This window comes from Taudactylus pleione, unplaced genomic scaffold, assembly GCF_031769625.1.
Source record: "Taudactylus pleione unplaced genomic scaffold, aTauple2 ptg000139l, whole genome shotgun sequence".
In the NCBI taxonomy this organism is placed as follows: domain Eukaryota; kingdom Metazoa; phylum Chordata; class Amphibia; order Anura; family Myobatrachidae; genus Taudactylus; species Taudactylus pleione.
This window is the reverse complement of record NW_028284541.1, coordinates 8,669,174-8,690,312: the sequence shown is the minus strand read 5'-3', so window position 1 is coordinate 8,690,312 and position 21,139 is coordinate 8,669,174. Positions and strand designations below refer to the sequence as shown.

Genomic DNA, 21,139 nt, shown 5'->3' with positions numbered 1-21,139 from the left:
TGTGGGTGGTAACAGGGGAAGGTGCTTGTGAACGGGGGTGTGGAGATCCGAACGCAGGCGTGCCTGACTATGCGAGGGGAGTTTAATGGGAGTGCATAATTAACAAAGTAGTGTCATGGCACATGTGACATGGAAGGTTTTTACACTGACTTGATCATTGTGCTTAAGAGAGGGTATGGTCAACCTTAAGCTCTACGACCAGCTCCGATGGTTCCCGATGGTCTCGATTAAGCCTTATATGCCCGGAGATGATGTGTATTGCGAAAGAAAAGGGGGCGTGTTTTTAGTCTTACGGCCGCATCCTCCCCTCGCTCGTCCAGCTAACGATCCCATCTTGCGAGCGCTTCATTTGCATATCCAGCCCCTTTTACCTTACGACCGAGCGGTCGCAATGACCAACTCTGAATGAGGTCCTAAGTACTGTAAGTCAGCTAATAGAGGGGTCAGCGAAGAACTAATGACATCATGCGGCAAACTTAACATTCAGAAACTATGGAAACAGGATTATAAATAAGTGAACCATCCTTATGTCTTATCATGTACAACCTATCTAAGGTCAATCGCTGATTGGGTTATCTGGCGAGAACTAAGATTGATTTATGTCCCTTGTCATAAAAACATCTGGAATGCAAATTTGAGTGTTTTCACGGCTGTCCCAGTATGATTAAAGTAAGGTAATTCCTTCCAGCTGCTAAATCTGATAATAAGATATGGGCTCTGTCCAACTGCTTCATTTTAGTGATGAGGTCCACAACTCCAGCCAACCTCTCTATTTTTCCTCCTTGGATGAGGCCTGTATTATTTATTAGGCTTCTAATTGCAGCCTTATAGGCTTCCCACACTGACCATATCATTGGTAATTTGTCGATCTTTTAATAGTCTATGTTATTACTGTCAATGTTTTATTTGTCTGACTTGTTAATGCTGATCTTTATGTTTGTCTGTGTTTTCTTGTGTCTAACTCATGTCTGGCAAACTTTTATTGTGTCTGTCTTGTGCCTGTCGATGATCTATGTTTCTAACTGTTTACATGTTGACCTTTTATGTTGACGATCTTTTGTTTGTCGTCTATTTTAGTATCTAGTCTATGTTGTGTCGATCTTTTGACATTGTCAATGGTTTTTTTTGTCGATACGGTGTCCTAGTCGATCTTGTTTCTGTCGATCTTTTGTAAATGTCGACCTATCTCGATGTTTCCATTGTCGATCTTTTGTTTTACAAAACCATCTATTGCGCCCATTAACTGCTGTTCAGGCTCAGCCAGTGCTGGTTTTCTAGAGACTGCATTTGCATAGATGTGTTACTATTGCCTGCCATGTATGTATTGAGGGGCGTATCTATATCGGGCCCCCTTCTCTCTAGAAACGCCTCTGTATGTATTGTTTTTGTCTTGATATGTTTGTACTGTACTTTTGGATGCGATGCAGACCCCTTGTGTTGCTCTATCAATAAAATATAATAATTATACATTTTTTTCAAATTATGTCGATTCATATTAATCACATTTTTATCTTTAATGGTTTCCTTGGATAATCATACCCGGTACAAACTTACTACTTAGGCTTACATTGCGAAAAAAGTTACGTGGCTTATTACTGATTTTCTCCAGCTTTCATATATAAAGTGCAAATATGTTCCTACGTTATTCGCGAAGGAGGTTACAAGCAAAATGTGATACAGCTGAACGAAGTTCATCTCTATGACATAACAATTCTTTGTATATCAAATGGACTACAACTTTTTGAATTTCATATATGGGGAGTCTCATTTTGATTCCTGCCCAGGGCACCATTTCATCTAAACGTTTGTGTGTTTCTATTATTCCATTTCTTTTTGCGGGGTGTCTGGCGATTTAAGACTCAAATAAGAAGCCACATTCCTCACATACTCTCCATGGGTGTTCATTAAATAACATTTGCACTATTAATATGAATTGTTCGGGTTTCTTCTCTTTTCATTTCAACTTCCTAAGTAAACGTAATCTTGTACAAAGGCCATTTGAAGCATCTTATGACTGGCAGGGTAAGACTGGCGTGTCTGATGAGGCTGCTGTGTGTGTTTTTCTAACAGACAGGAGGAGACCTGTTATTTAGGTTCACATTTAACATGCAGTTTTTCTAGTTCCTAACAGCAAAAAACTGACAACTTGTCAGTCACTGACTGCTTAAGATGTAGGAATGTAAGAAAATAAAAATTAAAAAGGGATCTTAAAATACAGAATTATTGTTACTTTTTTCAACTCTCTCTATAGCATAGCTCCAAACCTCCCAAATTCCAGTGTTTTGTCCTGATTTAAGAAGCAGGGTTGCCTACCCTCCCGATTCGGGCGGGAGCCTCCCGATAAACGGGTGCAGCTCCCGCCCCCCCGGAAAGGCAGGCAAGCCTCCCGCCTGCTGCCGATCCCCCGTCTCCCCCCCGTCAGTACCTGATAAACCCCCACAGCGGAAGGAGCAGCCAGATAGTCGGCAAGTATGTTTAAGAGGTGTTTGGGAGGCAGCCCCTTGTTCATGGGCAGGGCTGTAACTAGGGTAGTGCAACCTGTGCCATGGCACAGGGCACCGCAGGGCAGGGAGCACTGTTTGGGCCTGTCAATTTTCTGTTTATATCATTCTCACTTGTAGCATCCTCTTCTTCCATCCCCAGCATCTCCTGGCCTCCCCTATCTCTTCAATGGCCCTTACCCATGAGACCATGGCCCTTTTTGGGCAGTACATAGGGGCCCTTACAAACTTTTGCTATGGGGCCTTTAATACCTAGTTACGCCACTGCCCATGCTGTAGGTACTGAAGGCAACATGTGGTAATTAATTGGTGGGGGGTATTTTGCCTACAAATCCTTACCGGGTGGGGCCACTGTCACTGGGGACTTCACTAGGATTATCAAATTTTTTATTTTCAGATTTATGGACAGGGGGTAGCATTTCCACAACCGCAATAGGGTTACAACCATGCCTCTTTATGTGGCATAAGATCCCCTAATGCAATGTGAAACAAAGTGTACTACAAAATACACCACAATACATTGTAACAAAGTGTACTACAAAACACACCACAATACACTGTAACAAAGTGTACTACAAAACATACCATAATACACTGTAATAAAGTATACTACAAAACACACCACAATACACTGTAACAAAGGGAGATGCGAAACACCCACAATACACTGTAATAAAGCATACTACAAAACACATCACAATACACTGTAACAAAGTGTACTTCAAAGCACCCACAAAACACTGTAATAAAGCATACTAGAAAACACACCACAATACACTGTAACAAAGCATACTACAAAACACACAACACTACACTGTAACAAAGCGTACTACAAAACACCACAATACACTGTAACAAAGGGTGATGCAAAACACCCACAATACACTGTAATAAAGCATACTACAAAACACACCACAATACACTGTAACAAAGCGTACTATAAAACACACCACAATACACTGTAACAAAGCGTACTATAAAACACACCACAATACACTGTAACAAAGCGTACTACAAAACACCCCACAATACACTATAACAAAGCGTACTATAAAACACACCACAATACACTGGAACAAAGCGTACTATAAAACACACCACAATACACTGTAACAAAGCGTACTATAAAACACACCACAATACACTGTAACAAAGCGTACTACAAAACACCCCACAATGCACTGTAAAAAAAAGGTAATTAAAATCACTACACATGGTTAAAGGCTTGAATCGGAACTGGAGCAGGGGCACAATACAAGCAGAAGTGCCCCAATACCCAGTGGACCCCCAGGGTGAATTAAAATCAAATAGAAATACACACTTGCAATTACAGTATATGGGACAAGTCAAAAGGAAAAGATTGCTCAATGTGAAGGGAAGAAAATATGTTTTCTTGCATTATCCATGTAAAGTACAGCAGGTGGTGAGCACAAAAGAAGTTGTCTTTTAAAATGAATTTCACTATATACAGATGACACAGTTGGGATATGAAGGGCTCCAAGATACCAGCTTTGTACAGGAATTTATCATTCATTAGAACACATGCAGCACATTTGAAATTAGGGTCAGAATACAAATGACATCATGAATTTAGCTTTTTATCATCTTTTCCTGTGTGTGGGAACATGTGTTTTTCACGATATGCCTGTTTTATTGCATCTACCAAATAAAAATTATATTTTATTTAGTGTGAATAATCTATCATCTCCACTAGTTTTCTTATTCACTTTATTTTGATGGAAAAGAAAAAAAAAATAGATCACAATGAATGTGATAAGAAGATCAGAAAAATCCGGGTATAAAGCACAGTTCCGCCTTAAGGGCTCTATTTATTATGGGCCTGATTCAGCAAGCAACACAAAGGAGAGAACGAACGCACTTGGCCGACGTTTTTGTACTGCGCGTATACGAACTACCCAGTGCGATCGGGTAAGCGTACGCAGACTACACGCAGCGTGTACGCAGACCCCTTCCGATACTGATTGACAAGAAGTGCCATTTGTTGGTGGTGGTGGGGGGGGGGTTGGCTGAACACAGTCGTGCCTGTGCTTTGGGACGCCATTTTAGGGGCATCCATATTTAAGCCAGTGTGGCGACGGATGCAATGATGAGACTCCGTGCACACATGAAGTTGCCAAGATCCTGCGCAAGGTCTGGTCAACCACTATATGCAAATTTGGTCAATGGTTCTCGATGTTACCGATGTTTACGCGGGTGTGTGTGTGAACGCAGCCTTGCGATCCGTGCTGAATCAGTCTGATGAATACTGATCAGGCTTTGAGTAAAGGGAGATGGGTGGCTTAATATAGGGTTGGGCGTCTGCATCTTGTGCTGCTGTCCCCGTACGTATGCATTGATTAGAATATTCTCGCAGTGGACGGGTGCATGCGTTCTCTCCTTTGCGTTCCTTGCTGAATCAGGACCTAGTATTGTTTGGACCCTGATAAGTAACATTTGAACTTGCCTCAAAAATCAGCTGTCTCCCCGAATCTTTTCACTTTTGGAGCAGTGAAACGAGTGCGCCTGTAGACCTAGAGTTCACGCAGGCGCAAAAAAGCCGTAAGTAGACGGACAGGGGCGGAGGGATCAGAAAGGTTGCAGGAGCAAACACCATCTTAAGATGGCGAATGCTCCGGCAGTCGAGCCCTGTAGATATTGGATTTTCGGAGCTTGATGAATTCTGTCCCCATACTAGTGTATGGGGACAGAAGGCCATTCTTGGAGAGAAAGGTAAGCAGGGGATACCTTTTTGATGAATGGCCAAAAATTTAATTTCTACAAAAGCAGGAGAAAGTGTTAATTTTCACCTGCTTTTGTAGAAATTAAGTGATAATGAATAGAGCCCTCAGGGCTTATTTGAATAGAGCACAATTATGCAGGCATAAAGTACAGTTCCACCTAAATGAAGCACAATTATACAGGTATAGAGAACAGTTCCACCTTAATAGAGCACAATTATGCAGGGGATGCGTTGGGCAGAATCCCAGCGCCAGCATCCCGACCGCCGGGATGCCGAAGGTAAGAAGCGGGGTGGGGGGGAGGGTTAGGTTTAGGGGTTAGGGTTAGGCACTAGGGGGAGGGTTAAGGTTAGGCACTAAGGGTGGAGGGTTAGGTTTAGGGTGGGGGTTGGGGAGGTTAGATTTAGGCACTGGGGGGGAGGTTAGGATTAGGCACTGTGTACTGTGTACTTGACGCACTGTTGCGCCAAGAGGTGGCACTTGTAACTGTACACAGGCAAGGTGATTTGATGCACTGTTGCACAAGGAGGATGGTGCTTGTATGGCACACAGGCAAGGTGCTCTGACGCACTGTTGCACAAGGAGATGGCACTTATATAGCACACAGGCAAGGTGTTCGGACGCACGGTTGCACAAGGAGATGGCACTAGAGACTCGAGGGTATCACGATAAGGGAACCTGGAACGAGGTGACGGCAAGTATACACAAGGTAGCGACAACATTGCACTAGCAACCTCCTACTGTCCAGAGACAGGCTTTATACCCTGAGGTAGCAGATCCTTGGTGGACAACGTCAGCTGACCACCACCATGCTACCATTGGGTAAAGGGTAGTCAGGTGATGCAGACTGTCATGGCTACGTCCATGACCGCAACCGCAGTGACCAAGGCACGGCACAGCTCATGAATGTCCACATGGCTCTAGCCATAATGCTCAGAGCGTCACTCACCACCGCACCTAAGGTCTGACCACCCGAGGGATCAGGGGAAGCCAGCGCTGGGGTGAGTAACATCTGATTCTAGGCCGCAAACTGACAGCACAGTTCCATCTTATGTGAGATTATGACCTTAATGGAGAACTCTAATTCCTAAAACTAGCTGCAATCCAGGGGCAAAACAATGGGAGACAATGGAGGTGCCAGCACTGAATTAAGCCCCTGCGATTGCATACATTGGCAGGTCTAGATGGCGACAGGAAGTTTAGCAGTTTGTGCGGTAGGGATAGGTCAACCACAACTGTGTGAATAGTTCAGATGTTACTCAATGTTACCGATGGTTTTGCTGACTTGCGGATGCATGTCATGGGAAGTGGGAGGCTTTATACAGTGATGGGCATCTTGGTATAGTGCTGCGGTTGCCACGTGATTGCGTTCATTAGCATTTTTTCAAAGCAAGCGGGTGCGTGCAAACGCAGCCTTGCGATCCGTGCTGAATCAGGCCCACAGTCTGATGAATACTGAGAATGGAGTGCCAGAAGCATGATGGATATAATCTCTACAACTGTGGTACAGTACTAGTGACAGACTCTAGATGTGACAACAGTGAAGTGTTCGTAGTAACGGTGATAGCCTGTAGGAGATGTAGATATTTGTGGCTGCACACTGTAGAGAGTAGAATGTAGAATGCACCAGCGTACAGTGAGGCGCCTATTGTGAATTGCAGAACAGGCCAGGAGTTAAATAGTTAAGTTAATGTGGACTGAATTAGCTACAAAATGGACAGGTAGTTGGTAACTGCAGACAGATACTGATGCATTTTGGAAATACAGAATGTTAGTAACTGTAGACAGATACTGATGGACTATGGAAGTGCAGATAGTTGGTATACAATCGGGAAGCCGGCTGCCTTAATACCAGAAGCCGACTTCCCGACTGTCGCCTGACGCCTGACATTTCCCCAACGCCGGGAGACAGGCGCCCGGCATCCCAATCGAACGGATGGCGGGCGTCGCGAGCGGACAGCCGCGGGGGGGAGGGTTAGGTTTAGGGTACACGGGGGGACTTAGGGTTAGACACCCCCCACCGGGAGGGTTAGGGTTAGGCTAGGGGGAGGGAGGGTTAGGGTTAGGCACCCCCGGGGGGGACTTAGGGTTAGGCACCCCCCCCGGGGGGACTTAGGTTTAGGCAGCGGGGAAGGGGGGGTTAGGGTTAGGCACTTAGAGGGGCGATTAGGGTCAAGCACTTGGGGGGAGGTTAGGGTTAGGCACCCCTAAGGTGGGTTAGGGTTAGGGGGTTAGGTTAGTAGATACTTACCTTAGGACGATCGGGTTCCAGCGCTGTCGGGATTCCGCTGGCGGGAACTCTGTATCTGTCGGCCAGGCACGGCCGGCGGTATTTCATACCGATTCCCTGCAGACAGATACTGATGCACTTCGGAAATGCAGATTGTTAGTTATACCCCTTTTCCACTGCCGCAAAAACCCGGGTTATTGCCGTGTCAAGCCGGGTCGCGGCTCAGTGGAAAAGGGTCCCAGGTATTTCTTCCTGGGTCCAGAGCAGGGTTCTACATGGATAAAAACCGGGTCTCACTCAGTGCAAACGGGTAACCCGAGTCAAGGGGGGGAGAGATTACAGCCTCCCCGTATGGTCCGGCCTGTTGAGGTTTTTACCCCATGCCTGCTTCATACGAGGAGGCAGCAATCTCTCCCTGCCAGTGGATATTCCCGGGTCGGTGCCTCAGTGGGAAAGGGGTAAATCCTGGGTCTGACCCGGGTTGGAACCGTGTTTGGTGGAAAAGGGGTATAACTGTAGACAGATACTGTTGCACTATGGAAATGCAGATAGAGGATAATTGCAGACAGTACTGATGCACTTTGGAAATGTAGATAGTAAACTGGACCGCAGCCAGGAACCAGAATACTGTTCTCAGGAAGAAGAGTGTTGTTCTGGAAATGAGCATGCCAGCAGAGGATGCTTAAATAGGATGTTCCCATCGCTTATTGGTCAGACAGGACATGTGAGTGTAGGAATCTGATAGGCGATATACTGTAGTCTCAAGAACAAATCCAAGACGGCGGCGCCCATGCTCTGCCGCCATGGGTACTACCAGAGGGTATTTGTCAGTCCCACATGGAGATGGGGAAGCCAAGGTCTCAGGAACACTTGGCGCGACCAGGAGGGGTACGGATGGCGATACAGGTGTAAGTACGGCTGACTTGCGTGCATCTCTACATCAGCCCCACTCTGTTTAACAAGGAATTAATTAATAATAATAGTAATATTCCTAACCCATTTAAAGAAATATATATATAATATTTTAACTAATTATATCATATATTTTCATTGCACAATAAAACACTGTTTGAACAAACAATTCTATGACAAATACAGTCTAATAACAAATGTGCTATCCAAATATACTGTATTGATGATGTTTCTTCTATTATAATTATGTAAATCAGCCAACAAAGTCAAATAAAACTCGGCTCCGTATAATAATTATTCAATGTTTCTGTAATTACACCAATACATTCCTGCACTCAATGTATTAATCTATTACTGTGTATGCCAATAACAATTACGCATGCACATAATGCAGTTACATTTGCACTTTCTGAGAATCATCTAATAAAATCATTCAAAGTCTCTGACTAAAATATCCAGGGGTTCAGCAAGAACTATAGCCAAGGCTGCAGTTGCAAATGTTATATTTGACAGTTTCAGTATAATTATACACTACTAATAAATGTTAATAATAAAGTAATAAGTGGAGTATTTTATACTGGCTCCATATTATAAGCGCTGATCATTGCAAATAACACAGCACTGTTTCAATCCATCCCTCCCCCACTTGTTAACATTGGGATGAAAAGAATAGCAGTGCTATGGTCAATTATTTATCCCGAACTGCAGGGGAGTCTGGCATGTACCCCTTGAGGTTCTACTTGTTAGGGCAGAGCGAGGGAACTGGGGAAAAATTACATTTTAGCTGTAGATAACCACGGTCGCAAGTTTCGGAAGAGAAACTGAGGGGTCTATTTATGATTCTGCAGTGATAGTGCTGATTTTCTATTGCAGCAATACTTAGTTATTGGACCATTGTACTGTATTTAGAAATGTTGGCTGGAGCAGCTTAGTGGTAACTTAGTTTCCTGAAGATACTTGCTGGCAGTGGTACAGTAAAGCTGAACTTGGCCTCTCTGGACCCCTATGTGCATGTGCGCAACCCAGACTTGGGCTTCCAGGTGCAGATTAATTTTAAAAATATATATATATTTTAATATATTTTACAAAAGAAATAAAAGCTTTATTTTAATTATAATTAATTACATTTTTCCTTCTACTAATCTGAGATGATGATAGCGATAGTATAATGGGTGCACCCAATGAATTTACTACAGTGCCATTGTGCCAGTGCTTTCCACAGAAATATGGTGCCAGTGGAGATATACTGTATAATAATTGTATAAGTTCTGTACCATTACCAACATACCCCAACATCTCCCACTGCTAGGGAGATGTCACAGACCTTAGCCTAGCAGGAGACAGGAGAGAAAGAATGCACCAGCAGGAGATGGGACAGACCTTAGCCTAGCAGGAGACAGGAGAGGAAGAATGCTACAACAGGAGATGGGACAGACCTTAGCCTAGCAGTAGGCAGGAGAGGAAGAATGCACCAACAGGAGATGGGACAGACCTTAGCCTAGCAGGAGACAGGAGAGGAAGAATGCACCAACAGGAGATGGGACAGACCTTAGCCTAGCAGGAGACAGGAGAGGAAGAATGCACCAACAGGAGATGGGACAGACCTTAGCCTAGCAGGAGACAGGAGAGGAAGAATGCTACAACAGGAGATGGGACAGACATTAGCCTAGCAGGAGACAGGAGAGGAAGAATGCACCAACAGGAGATGGGACAGACCTTAGCCTAGCAGGAGACAGGAGAGGAAGAATGCACCAACAGGAGATGGGACAGACCTTAGCCTAGCAGGAGACAGGAGAGGAAGAATGCACCAACAGGAGATGGGACAGACCATAGCCTAGCAGGAGACAGGAGAGGAAGAATGCACCAACAGGAGATGGGACAGACCTTAGCCTAGCAGGAGACAGGAGAGGAAGAATGCTACAACAGGAGATGGGACAGACCTTAGCCTAGCAGGAGACAGGAGAGGAAGAATGCACCAACAGGAGATGGGACAGACCTTTGCCTAGCAGGAGACAGGAGAGGAAGAATGCTACAACAGGAGATGGGACAGACCTTAGCCTAGCAGGAGACAGGAGAGGAAGAATGCTACAACAGGAGATGGGACAGACCTTAGCCTAGCAGGAGACAGGAGAGGAAGAATGCACCAGCAGGAGATGGGACAGACCTTAGCCTAGCAGGAGGCAGGAGAGGAAGAATGCACCAGCAGGAGATGGGACAGACCTTAGCCTAGCAGGAGACAGGAGAGGAAGAATGCACCAACAGGAGATGGGACAGACCTTAGCCTAGCAGGAGACAGGAGAGGAAGAATGCACCAACAGGAGATGGGACAGACCTTAGCCTAGCAGGAGACAGGAGAGGAAGAATGCACCAACAGGAGATGGGACAGACCTTAGCCTAGCAGGAGGCAGGAGAGGAAGAATGCACCAACAGGAGATGGGACAGACCTTAGCCTAGCAGGAGGCAGGAGAGGAAGAATGCACCAACAGGAGATGGGACAGACTTTAGCCTAGCAGGAGACAGGAGAGGAAGAATGCTACAACAGGAGATGGGACAGACCTTAGCCTGGCAGGAGACAGGAGAGGAAGAATGCTACAACAGGAGATGGGACAGACCTTAGCCTAGCAGGAGACAGGAGAGGAAGAATGCACCAGCAGGAGATGGGACAGACCTTAGCCTAGCAGGAGGCAGGAGAGGAAGAATGCACCAGCAGGAGATGGGACAGACCTTAGCCTAGCAGGACACAGGAGAGGAAGAATGCACCAACAGGAGATGGGACAGACCTTAGCCTAGCAGGAGACAGGAGAGGAAGAATGCACCAACAGGAGATGGGACAGACCTTAGCCTAGCAGGAGACAGGAGAGGAAGAATGCACCAACAGGAGATGGGACAGACCTTAGCCTAGCAGGAGGCAGGAGAGGAAGAATGCACCAACAGGAGATGGGACAGACCTTAGCCTAGCAGGAGGCAGGAGAGGAAGAATGCACCAACAGGAGATGGGACAGACCTTAGCCTAGCAGGAGGCAGGAGAGGAAGAATGCACCAACAGGAGATGGGACAGACCTTAGCCTAGCAGGAGGCAGGAGAGGAAGAATGCTACAACAGGAGATGGGACAGACCTTAGCCTAGCAGGAGACAGGAGAGGAAGAATGCTACAACAGGAGATGGGACAGACCTTAGCCTAGCAGGAGGCAGGAGAGGAAGAATGCACCAACAGGAGATGGGACAGAGAGAGAGAGAGAGAGAGAAAGAGAGAGAGAGAGAGAGTAGCCAGCATTTGTTGGGTCCCTTTACTAGTGTAGAATTCTAAAGCACAACAGCAGTACCCGTACAACTAGTTGTCCTTCTATGCTATCTCCATCTCAGGACTTGAATAAAACAATTCTTGCCACTTAAGGCTATTTAAGGCCACATTTTATTGAATCTACAAATGTAAATGCAACAATGGAAGGTTTCCTTTTGTTATATAGCCCCGAAAAAGATTTCCTTGGTGGTGAAAGGCAATGTATTGTCGGACTGATGTGATAAATAGACCCGATTAAATGAAGAATTTAATGTATTCGACATAAGTGTGGATCACCTCTCTGTGAAAGTTCTGAAGAGTTCATTAAACAACATAAAAATAAGAGAAGGCTACTTAAAAAGTGCGTGCAACTTACAGATTACCAGAAAAATGTTATCAGACCTAAAATACTGTATGTACACTGGATTGTTTCAGAAGGACATTATTATTATTTTTATTATTATTATTATTATTATTATTATTATTGTTTATTTATATGGCGCCACAAGTGTTCCGCAGCGCCTTACAAAGTACATAAATAGATTTACAGTGACTTACAGTACAATACAATACAATACATTACAGGCCATGGATATTATACATTGCTGCATTCGTGACCATAACACCCAGATAAGCAACAATGCAAAGCAACCAAGTGTTAGGTGCCCTGGTAGAGAGTAAGAAGTAGATGGAGGTAGAGTAAGGAGAAGCACAAGAGGGTAGAGGGCCCTGCTCATAGGAGCTTACATTCTAAGGCATCATCTTCATGTGCTTGGACAAAAGATTAGACATACTGTAAATTCAGGCCTTATTCATATTCATGTAAAACTGAACTGAACTTCTCTGAATTCTGACAAGACAAAAACTGTAAAATGATCATTTGACCAGTGGCTATTAATCATTTTTAAATCTCTTCATGGATCATTGGAGTTAATTTTGCTAACTCCCTTTGCTGAGCCTATCTATCCACTCTTTGCAAGATCTACAGAGACATGGATGATAAGTAATTAGTTTCACATTTCATACTGCCTACTACTGATCTGATTACTGAAAGCACCTCAATCTTACAAAATTAAGTTCCAAATTAAGACTTTTTTTTTTCATTTTCATGGGCTTGGAAAGGTTTTAAAAGATAAAAAAGGTTTTCTGTAATTGAAAATACCATTTATTGCAATGTGCTTTTCAGCTAGCCGTCATAATGTAAGGGACCTTTACTACTGATAACCAGTTTCATGGATGAAAAAGAGTAATACGTACAGTTCCAACTGATTGACAAATAAATCCTAATGATAACAATAAATGATGGATGATTTTGCCTAAAGTAATGCTTAGTAAAAGATTATATAAATGAATGGCCACTTTATACTTGTTAGATTCTGTAATTTAATAGCTCTGATTGCATAACACACAAGGTTCGTTCTCAAACTCGGTCCTCAGGACCCCAAACAGTGCATGTTTTCCAGGTCTCCTCACAGAATCACAAGTGAGATATTAACTCCACCTGTGGATCTTTTTAAAATGTGTCAGTGAGTAATGTCTACACCTATTCATCAATGGTTTATGGACGATTTTCGAATGCTGTTGCCATCGATGGGGGAGAATCAGATGGTTTCCCTCTATCGATGTCTAAGCATTTTTTTTTACAAGGTGCCGAGACACTGAGCATAGCTCCGCCCCCTGGCACCCACAAAGCCCTCCCCACGTGTTCTGATTGGCCCATGGGCCAGTCAGTGATAACAAAAACAGGTTTAATCATCGGTTGGTGAAACCATCGATGGTCATCCATTGCATAGTTGATATTCATCGATGGCTACTTGCTATTTTGCCATCAATTGTAACCGCACCAATGGCCATCCCTACACTGAGTGCATTACGGGGAGTGGAGCAAGTCCCATGATGCACCACAAAAGGTCAGAGAGCTATGCGCTGAGCTCTGATTGGTGGAGCTCATCACATGCTTCTTTGACTCGTGGTCGTGGAGGAGATCAGCAAAAGCCTCACGGGAGGATTAATCAGAGCCAGGCATCATCTGCTGGGTCTATGTAACCTTTGCTGAATGCTGAATAAGAATGGAGCCCCTGTAATGAACAGAAGCAGTGAGGTAATTACTATATCGGATGCACAGCTGTCTTATTAGAGGAGAAAGTTTAGGGAAACTGAGTTTGTACTGTATATTTGTTTATTTTCGACTATTGACACATCCTATTGTATTAGGACAAAAACCAACTTAAATGTGCAGCTATTTATATTCTACTGAAATCTGAGGTTTTTTTATAAGAACATTTTTGTTGTTGGTTTTTGCTCATTATAAGGTGAAGTCTGAGCATGTCTGTAGTGGTGTCTGATAATAATTCCCATGTGTGGCATTGATGCAATGTGTACTGCACCTATTGTGATAAACTTAATGCATTATTAGTTGTAGCATGAATTGCTGGATTGAAGGGATTGGGAGTCCCTATGTCTGTACTTAGGTTGAGTCTGACGTTGTAGTGTGTGTTCATGTCTGTACATAGGGCGGCCAGATGGAGCAAAGTTTGTGGCATTTGATTTGTATATTTGTTTTATCCTTGACATTTTTTTTTGTTTTATACCTACAGAAAAGTGATGTGTGCATAGCACAGGGAATAGTAGGGTGCAAACACTGGGCTCGATCCTGTTAGGTACGAGGAGGGTCCTGCGAGCCGTTCTCACTGCGAACTCATGTTGCATGATGGTCTTTGTAGTCCTAAAGCGAGGTTCAGTGCATCGTAGCGATAAACTCCTAAGCTTACGCCAAATTGCAACTCCCAGCAGCACGCGGGTAACCGTCCTCCTCCTCTCCCAGTGCTGGTTGGATAAATTGTCTGTATAGGGACGCACTTTTGGCTGCATGTGTTCACAGGGCTGTATGGTACTGCTGCTAGTGTTGTGTCTGTGAGTGAGGAGGCAGGGAGACAGCATTGATGTCCGCATACAGTGGCCAAATCAGCAAAATCAAAGACCTCTCAGGCTTACTGATCTCTGTCATCAGGTAGGTGATGTAGCGGGTTACTCCAGCTTCCCCTGAGGGGGCGACATCCAACGATTTAGTGGCGCCAAAATTAAATTATATCTTGGCCCCCTCAATCTAAAAATGTTATGACACCTCTGAGTAGTGATATACTTACCTGTTCCCCAGTGTCTGGGGATAGCACACGCATAGAGCAACGGGTGTGCAGGAGAAGAACAGATGCCGTACGCATGCACACGGCATCTGTTCTCTTGTGTATGGACTGCCTGGGGGCTGCCCAGCATCTCAGAGAGTGCTGGGCATGCCCCAAAGTGACAAAAACGAGGGAAGCCGCGAGGCTACGCCCCGTTTTCCATAGACTCCACCCCTTTTTGCAAGCCGCACCCCCTTTTTGTTTGCTCGAGCCTCCGGAGCACGACCTGTCCCTCCTTCATATGTTAAAATGTTTGGTGGTATGGAAACGGGGAGTGTCTTCCCTGCTGATGCTAAGTCATCTGCAGCTCCAGCCTAACAACCCCTCTCCCCCAGCTGGGCCCATGGGTTAGGGACAAGCAATGACATTTTAAGGACTAGCAACTGGCATTATTGGACTGTAAGGGCCAGGAATGGGTGTAATCAAGGGCACTGTAAGGGCCAGGAACAGGTGTAAGGAAGGGCACTGTAATGGCTAGGGACTGGCGAGTTTAGGTATAAGGAAGAACACTGTAAGGGCCAGGAATGGGTGTGGTTAGTTATAAGGAAGAGCACTGTAAGAGCCAGGAATGGGTGTGGTTAGTTATAAGGAATAGCACTGTAAGAGCCAGGAATGGGTGTGGTTAGTTATAAGGAAGAGCACTGTAAGAGCCAGGAATGGGTGTGGTTAGTTATAAGGAAGAGCACTGTAAGAGCCAGGAATGGGTGTGGTTAGTTATAAGCACTCTATGAGGACCTGGAACGGGTGTGGTTAGGCACAAGCAAGGGCCCTGTAAGGGCCAGGAATAGGTGTAAGAAAGGGCACTGTAAGGGCCAGGAATGGATGTAAGGAAGGGCACTGTAAGAGCCAGGAACTGGTGTGATTAGGTATAAGGAAGAGCACTGTAAGGGCCAGGAATGGATGTAAGGAAGGGCACTGTAAGAGCCAGGAACTGGTGTGATTAGGTATAAGGAAGAGCACTGTAAGGGCCAGGAATGGATGTAAGGAAGGGCACTGTAAGAGCCAGGAACTGGTGTGATTAGTTATAAGGAAGAGCACTGTAAGGGCTAGGAATGGGTGTAGTTAGAGAGAGAAGTGAGAAATGTAAGGAAATGGAGTACTTGAGTAGTTAGTTAGAAATGAGACAGAATGGCTAGGTAAAGGAGTGGAAGGGTTCAGACAAACAACAGGTTAATTTGCTCAGTGAGAGATTGGTATGTATCTGTCATTATAACATTCAAACATTAGCTAACATCCATTTAATTGAAGGGACAATAAATACAAACCCAGGCTTACGATCTTACATGACATATTCACCACAATACCACTCCTTGGGTCCTATGGACGTAATGTGTGAACTCTGGTGCCCTACACTTCTTGGTGAAGGAGATTAATAGTAATTTTTCAGACTGCTGTCACAATGGAAAGGTTTAGTTGCCCAATGTGGTTGTTACACCATATTTAGCAGAACTCTTTGTGACAAATAGCCTCAAATTACAGACTCATTATCTCCATAATATCCTCAGACAATAATATCCATAATATCCTCCATAACTAAAGTGGTTACCGCCGGGATTCTCATGTTTTATAAAATAGGGTAAGTTGACTTTTTACTCTTTCTCTTTTTTGCCGCCTTTCTTTGTCACCCTAGCAGCAGGCAATGTGGCAGGGATTCTTAGTGTAGCCACTACCACTCAAAAGATTCAGCACACTCCTGAAACTCTGTATTCAAGCATTGGTGTGCCACAGCTGTCCAATCAGATTCCACAATGATCCTGCAGAGGACTCAGTGGTATGGAAGGGTTTTCTTAAAACCATTCTAAGACATGATGTGCACTGATCTGGGGAGAGGATGTTGTTTCCTGGGAGGAGAAGTTTCCCAATCTTTTGGTATGGGAAAGAGTGACAGTGACAAATGGTGAAAAATGTAGACACCATACATGGAAACTATACACAGTAGCATTGCTTATACTCATGTGAATTGTCACATTACAATATTCATATATGCATAGCATGCATGTAGAAACAATACATAACATCTATGCAGGGCCGTAACTAGGGTGGTGCGACCAGTGCCATGGCACAGGGCACCGCAGGGCAGGGGGCGCTGTTTGGGCCGGTCAATTCTCCTGTTTATTATCATTCTCACTTGTAGCTTCCTCTTCCTTTATCACCAGCATCTCCTGGCCTCCACTATCTCTTCCCTGGCCCTTCCCCATGAGGCCATGGCCCTTTTTCAGGTACTCTATCTTATGTCCCTATTTAGAAAATAGTTGTGGGGGGGGCAATGCTCTCTCTGGCACAGGGCACCAAAAAGTCTAGTTACGGCTCTGCATGTATGTAGAAACATTTTATAAGTGGCAGTGACGGATGGCAACTGTACAGTATACAGTATATACAAATCATGACCTAGATTTTGCAATGGAGGAATTAGGGTGCTCTGCATCACTGTCTCCTGGTTGCAGATAGAATTGTTGGGGGGGTGGTTATCACTCCAGGTAATACTTTTTTACTATCTGTAATTTAAGCTTAATACAGTGGTGTAAAAAGTTTTTCTAGCAATATCAATCATATAAGCAATGTATTCCAGCATAGGATATGCTGCGGGGAATAGGATTGGAGTACCGACGGTTCAAATCCCGACTGCAAAAGCCCGACAGGAGGAGATCCCGACGAAGGAAGGAAAGTATCCTAACCCTCCCCTCTCTCCCCTCAAACCCTCCCTTGGTGGTGCCTAACCCTAAAACTCCTGGGGTGGTGCCTAACCCTAAGTCCCCTTCGGGGTGCCTATACCTAACCCCTCCTTCCCGCACCCTAAACCTAATCCTCCCAGGCGGGTGCCTAACCCTAACCTCCCCCCACGGTGGTGTCTAACGCTAACCTCTTTCCCCATAACCCTAACCCTCCCTTGGGGGTGCCTAACCCTAAGTCCCCCCAGGACGTGCCTAAACCTAAACTCCCCCCCCCCCCTGCCACGGCTCATACTTAACTGCCTCTGGTCTCTTATGATCGTGATGCTGGCTGTCGGGATTCCAACGCCGGTATCCTGATTTGTGCAGAGATAGCGGCGTCAGGATGCTGGCGTTGGTACATCGACCGCCGGCATCTCGTCCGCTGGGTTATTAATTACATCCCTACGGCGGACTTATGGAAACACATATTTATATAGTACAATTTTTTTTGGTTATTATGGTTGAATTTCCCGATAAGAGATGACGTCTGTGTTGGTTAGTATTACATTCATTATTTTTTTTTGTGTGTGTGTGTGTGTCATCACTCACAAAAATTTTTGAATGCATGACATAAACCTCAACAGGTTATTAAATACAGTGATTCTAGATAAATAAGCTAGACCAATGTTTATTATGAGAAAATAATATTCAAATGATTATATTGAGCTACTGCATATTTCTTTTGCTACTGCATTTTCTATTTCTATTTCACAAATGCTGCATGGGTACGGTCACAGAAGCCCCTGCAGTGTCTCAGAGGGAAGCTGGGATTACTGTCTATTCCAACTGCTCATCTATACTGCAAATGACTTGACAGTGGAATGAAAATTACTGCAGAGTCGCAATGCAGAAAGGCCAATTTTTAAACAATGCTGTACGCTAACATTTTATCAAGTGAATGTCCCTGGTTATGGTTTACGTGAGTATTGCTGGTTTGCGAGTCTGGAGACATGAAACAAATAGGAGGGTCTGATTCACATAACCTGACACTGAGTCACTGATTGCGCAGACCAGCAGAAAGCCCTTCCACATTATAGGCATTGCCAGACGCAGATGTTTCTATGGCAACGGCAGAGACTTTTTTCTTTATTATAAATGCACCCTTAACAAAAACAGACAGGGATTTCTAATTGTATGTCAGCGGAATGCAGTGGGAAAAAAAAAACATCCAGAAACAAGTGTCCTTTTTCTGACAAGAGGAAATACTGGAGGAGAAAGAGTGGGAGACTAATGTATTTTATGAATTAACCCTCATGTCAATGGAAATGTTTAGTACAAGACTCCTGTCTAAAGTACCCCTATTCAATATAGCCTAACAACACAGAATGCCACTGTGCTGGCCATTATACAGTATACTGTATTTATATATAAATTGAGCTACCAGTCCACATATGCATTTAAGGAAAATACCTATGCAAGTTCTTGGCCTATTCAAAACATTGGGAGAGCAGATGGGGAGGGGGTGGGGGGGTGGGGGCAGATAGAGGTCCCATAACTGGTAGAAGAGAGATAGATTGAAATAAAACATTCTTAGAAGATTAACCTGATTCCAGTAACAGGCATTCGATTAAAGCACTGAGTATTCTAGTGTCTATAGAACACTAGAATACCAACTTAGATAGGATAATGGCATATACAAAATTGCAAGATCCAAATACAGTATAGGGGTGAGACACTATCCAGAAATCCAACGGAAGAAATAACTAAATGGGGACATGGTAAGGTACAGGTCATATAATAAGGTCGTAGACCATAAACCAACGGTATCCTCCACTCAAAAAGCCACTACCAACCATGAGAGTGCCGTGTCAGGCACAACTTTACAGAACCAGGTATTCCAAGGAGATCTCCCACCAAAGTACTATCCAGGCCCACACTGCTTAGCTTCTAAGATGAAATGGGATCAGTCGTGTCCAGTGTAGTATGACTGTAGTCAGGAAAGTCTTGACACCAATAGCCCACATGGACCACACATGTGATAGTATACTGTGACTGGTGCTGAAAAAAAAGGTCACTCACATGCCAAATAAAAAGCCGGACTGCTATTGGTATGAGTAAGGCCTGAAAAAGGAAAAAAGATGAACAACTGGGTATCAATCCAAAAAAAGAAAAAAAAGGGAATATAGACAAAGACACAATATTGTGCCCAAATTGCAACAATTGGGAAATAAAATGTACAAGCCAGTCTTTAAGGTTTTTCCACTCTTGTAACCAAGCATGATTCTCAAAATTTTTAGCGGCTTGATTGTGTTGTCCGTGATAGGCCAAAGTTTTTTGGACGTGAAGTTGATGAAGTTGCTAGCAATACTGTGCTGGTTTACAAATAAGATGGTGTTGCGCTTGTCTCTGGGTTGATTTGGGCCGATGGTGCAGCTCTGGTTGGATAAAACTCTCTTTTTAGCAGATAGAAGATCTTTCCGTCTGTAGCCACGGCCCAGCAATTTCAATATCATATTGTCAGTTTCCTCTTCCGCCAACTTGGAATCACTTGTAATGGCCCGAAGGAGCTGAGAGTAAGGCAGGCTTTTCTTTAAAGAAATGGGATGATGACTGTGTGCGTGTAACTAAGTGTTACAGTCTGTAGGTTTGTGATAAATTGTTGTAGCAAAATTTGTTCCGGACCAGCTGATACTAACATCCAAGTAATGTGCAGTATCAAAGCTATGTTCGTATGTGAGCTTAATGTGGTCATGCATAGAATTGATGTTAGTCATGGCATTAATGAACTCTTGTTCCGTACCAGACCACAAGACCAAAATGTCATCAATGTAAAAATTAAAAAACGTAAGATGTCTGTTAAATTCAAGATTGGACAAAAAAAGTTCCTTTTCTACAAAAAACATATATGCGTTGGCAAGAGAGGGCGCCAAATAACAGCCCATCGCATAACCTTTCTTTTGGAGAAAGAAAAGGTTGTCGACTGTAAAGTAGTTGTTTGTGAGAGTTTTCTTCAGTAACTGTAAGTAAAGGCCAATGTCAGGACCCTGATAGTTTGGATGTGTTCTCAAAAAATGTTCAATACACTTCTAACCCTTGCTGGCATAGAACACTGGTGTACAAAGAGTTGACGTGGTAATGGCTTTATGACTGAGTGGAAGATACCATTGGTTTATGGTCTATGACCTTTTTACATGACCTGTATCTTACCATGTCCTCGTGTAATTATTCCTTCCATTTTAAATTTTTATTGGGTCTCACCCCAATACTGTATTTGGACCTCACAATTTTGTATATCCCATTGTCCTATCTAAGTTGGTATTCTAGTGTTCTATAGGCACCACCATACACTTTTTTTTGTGTGAACTATATACCAAAAGTGTTTTTTGACACATTGTATTACAATTATACACAGATGTTTATTTGTTTAGTACAGATATTTTTTGGATCAGTATATTTTTGAGTTATCATTAGTCATCCTATTGTATTATTTTTTTCAACACTGGTCTTCTTTCTGATTTTTTCTTTTATTTTTTATATTTTATTTTTCCATTTTGTTAAATTCCTATATATATATATCTTCTTTTTGCCCTATATTATTTTTCCTGTGGACCTTGTAGCTATATTTTATACTCTGGTTCCATTTGT

The 21,139-nt window shown here is 43.8% G+C and overlaps 1 protein-coding gene and 1 pseudogene across 2 annotated transcripts in view; both read right to left on the bottom strand.

Annotated features, from left to right (window-relative positions):
- The window catches only part of LOC148522809 (regulator of G protein signaling 6), a 467,525-nt gene that overhangs the window by 202,038 nt on the left and 244,348 nt on the right, over positions 1-21,139 (bottom strand). The window lies entirely within an intron of this gene.
- LOC148522810 (uncharacterized) overlaps positions 12,463-21,139 on the bottom strand; it is a 50,421-nt pseudogene continuing 41,744 nt past the window's right edge.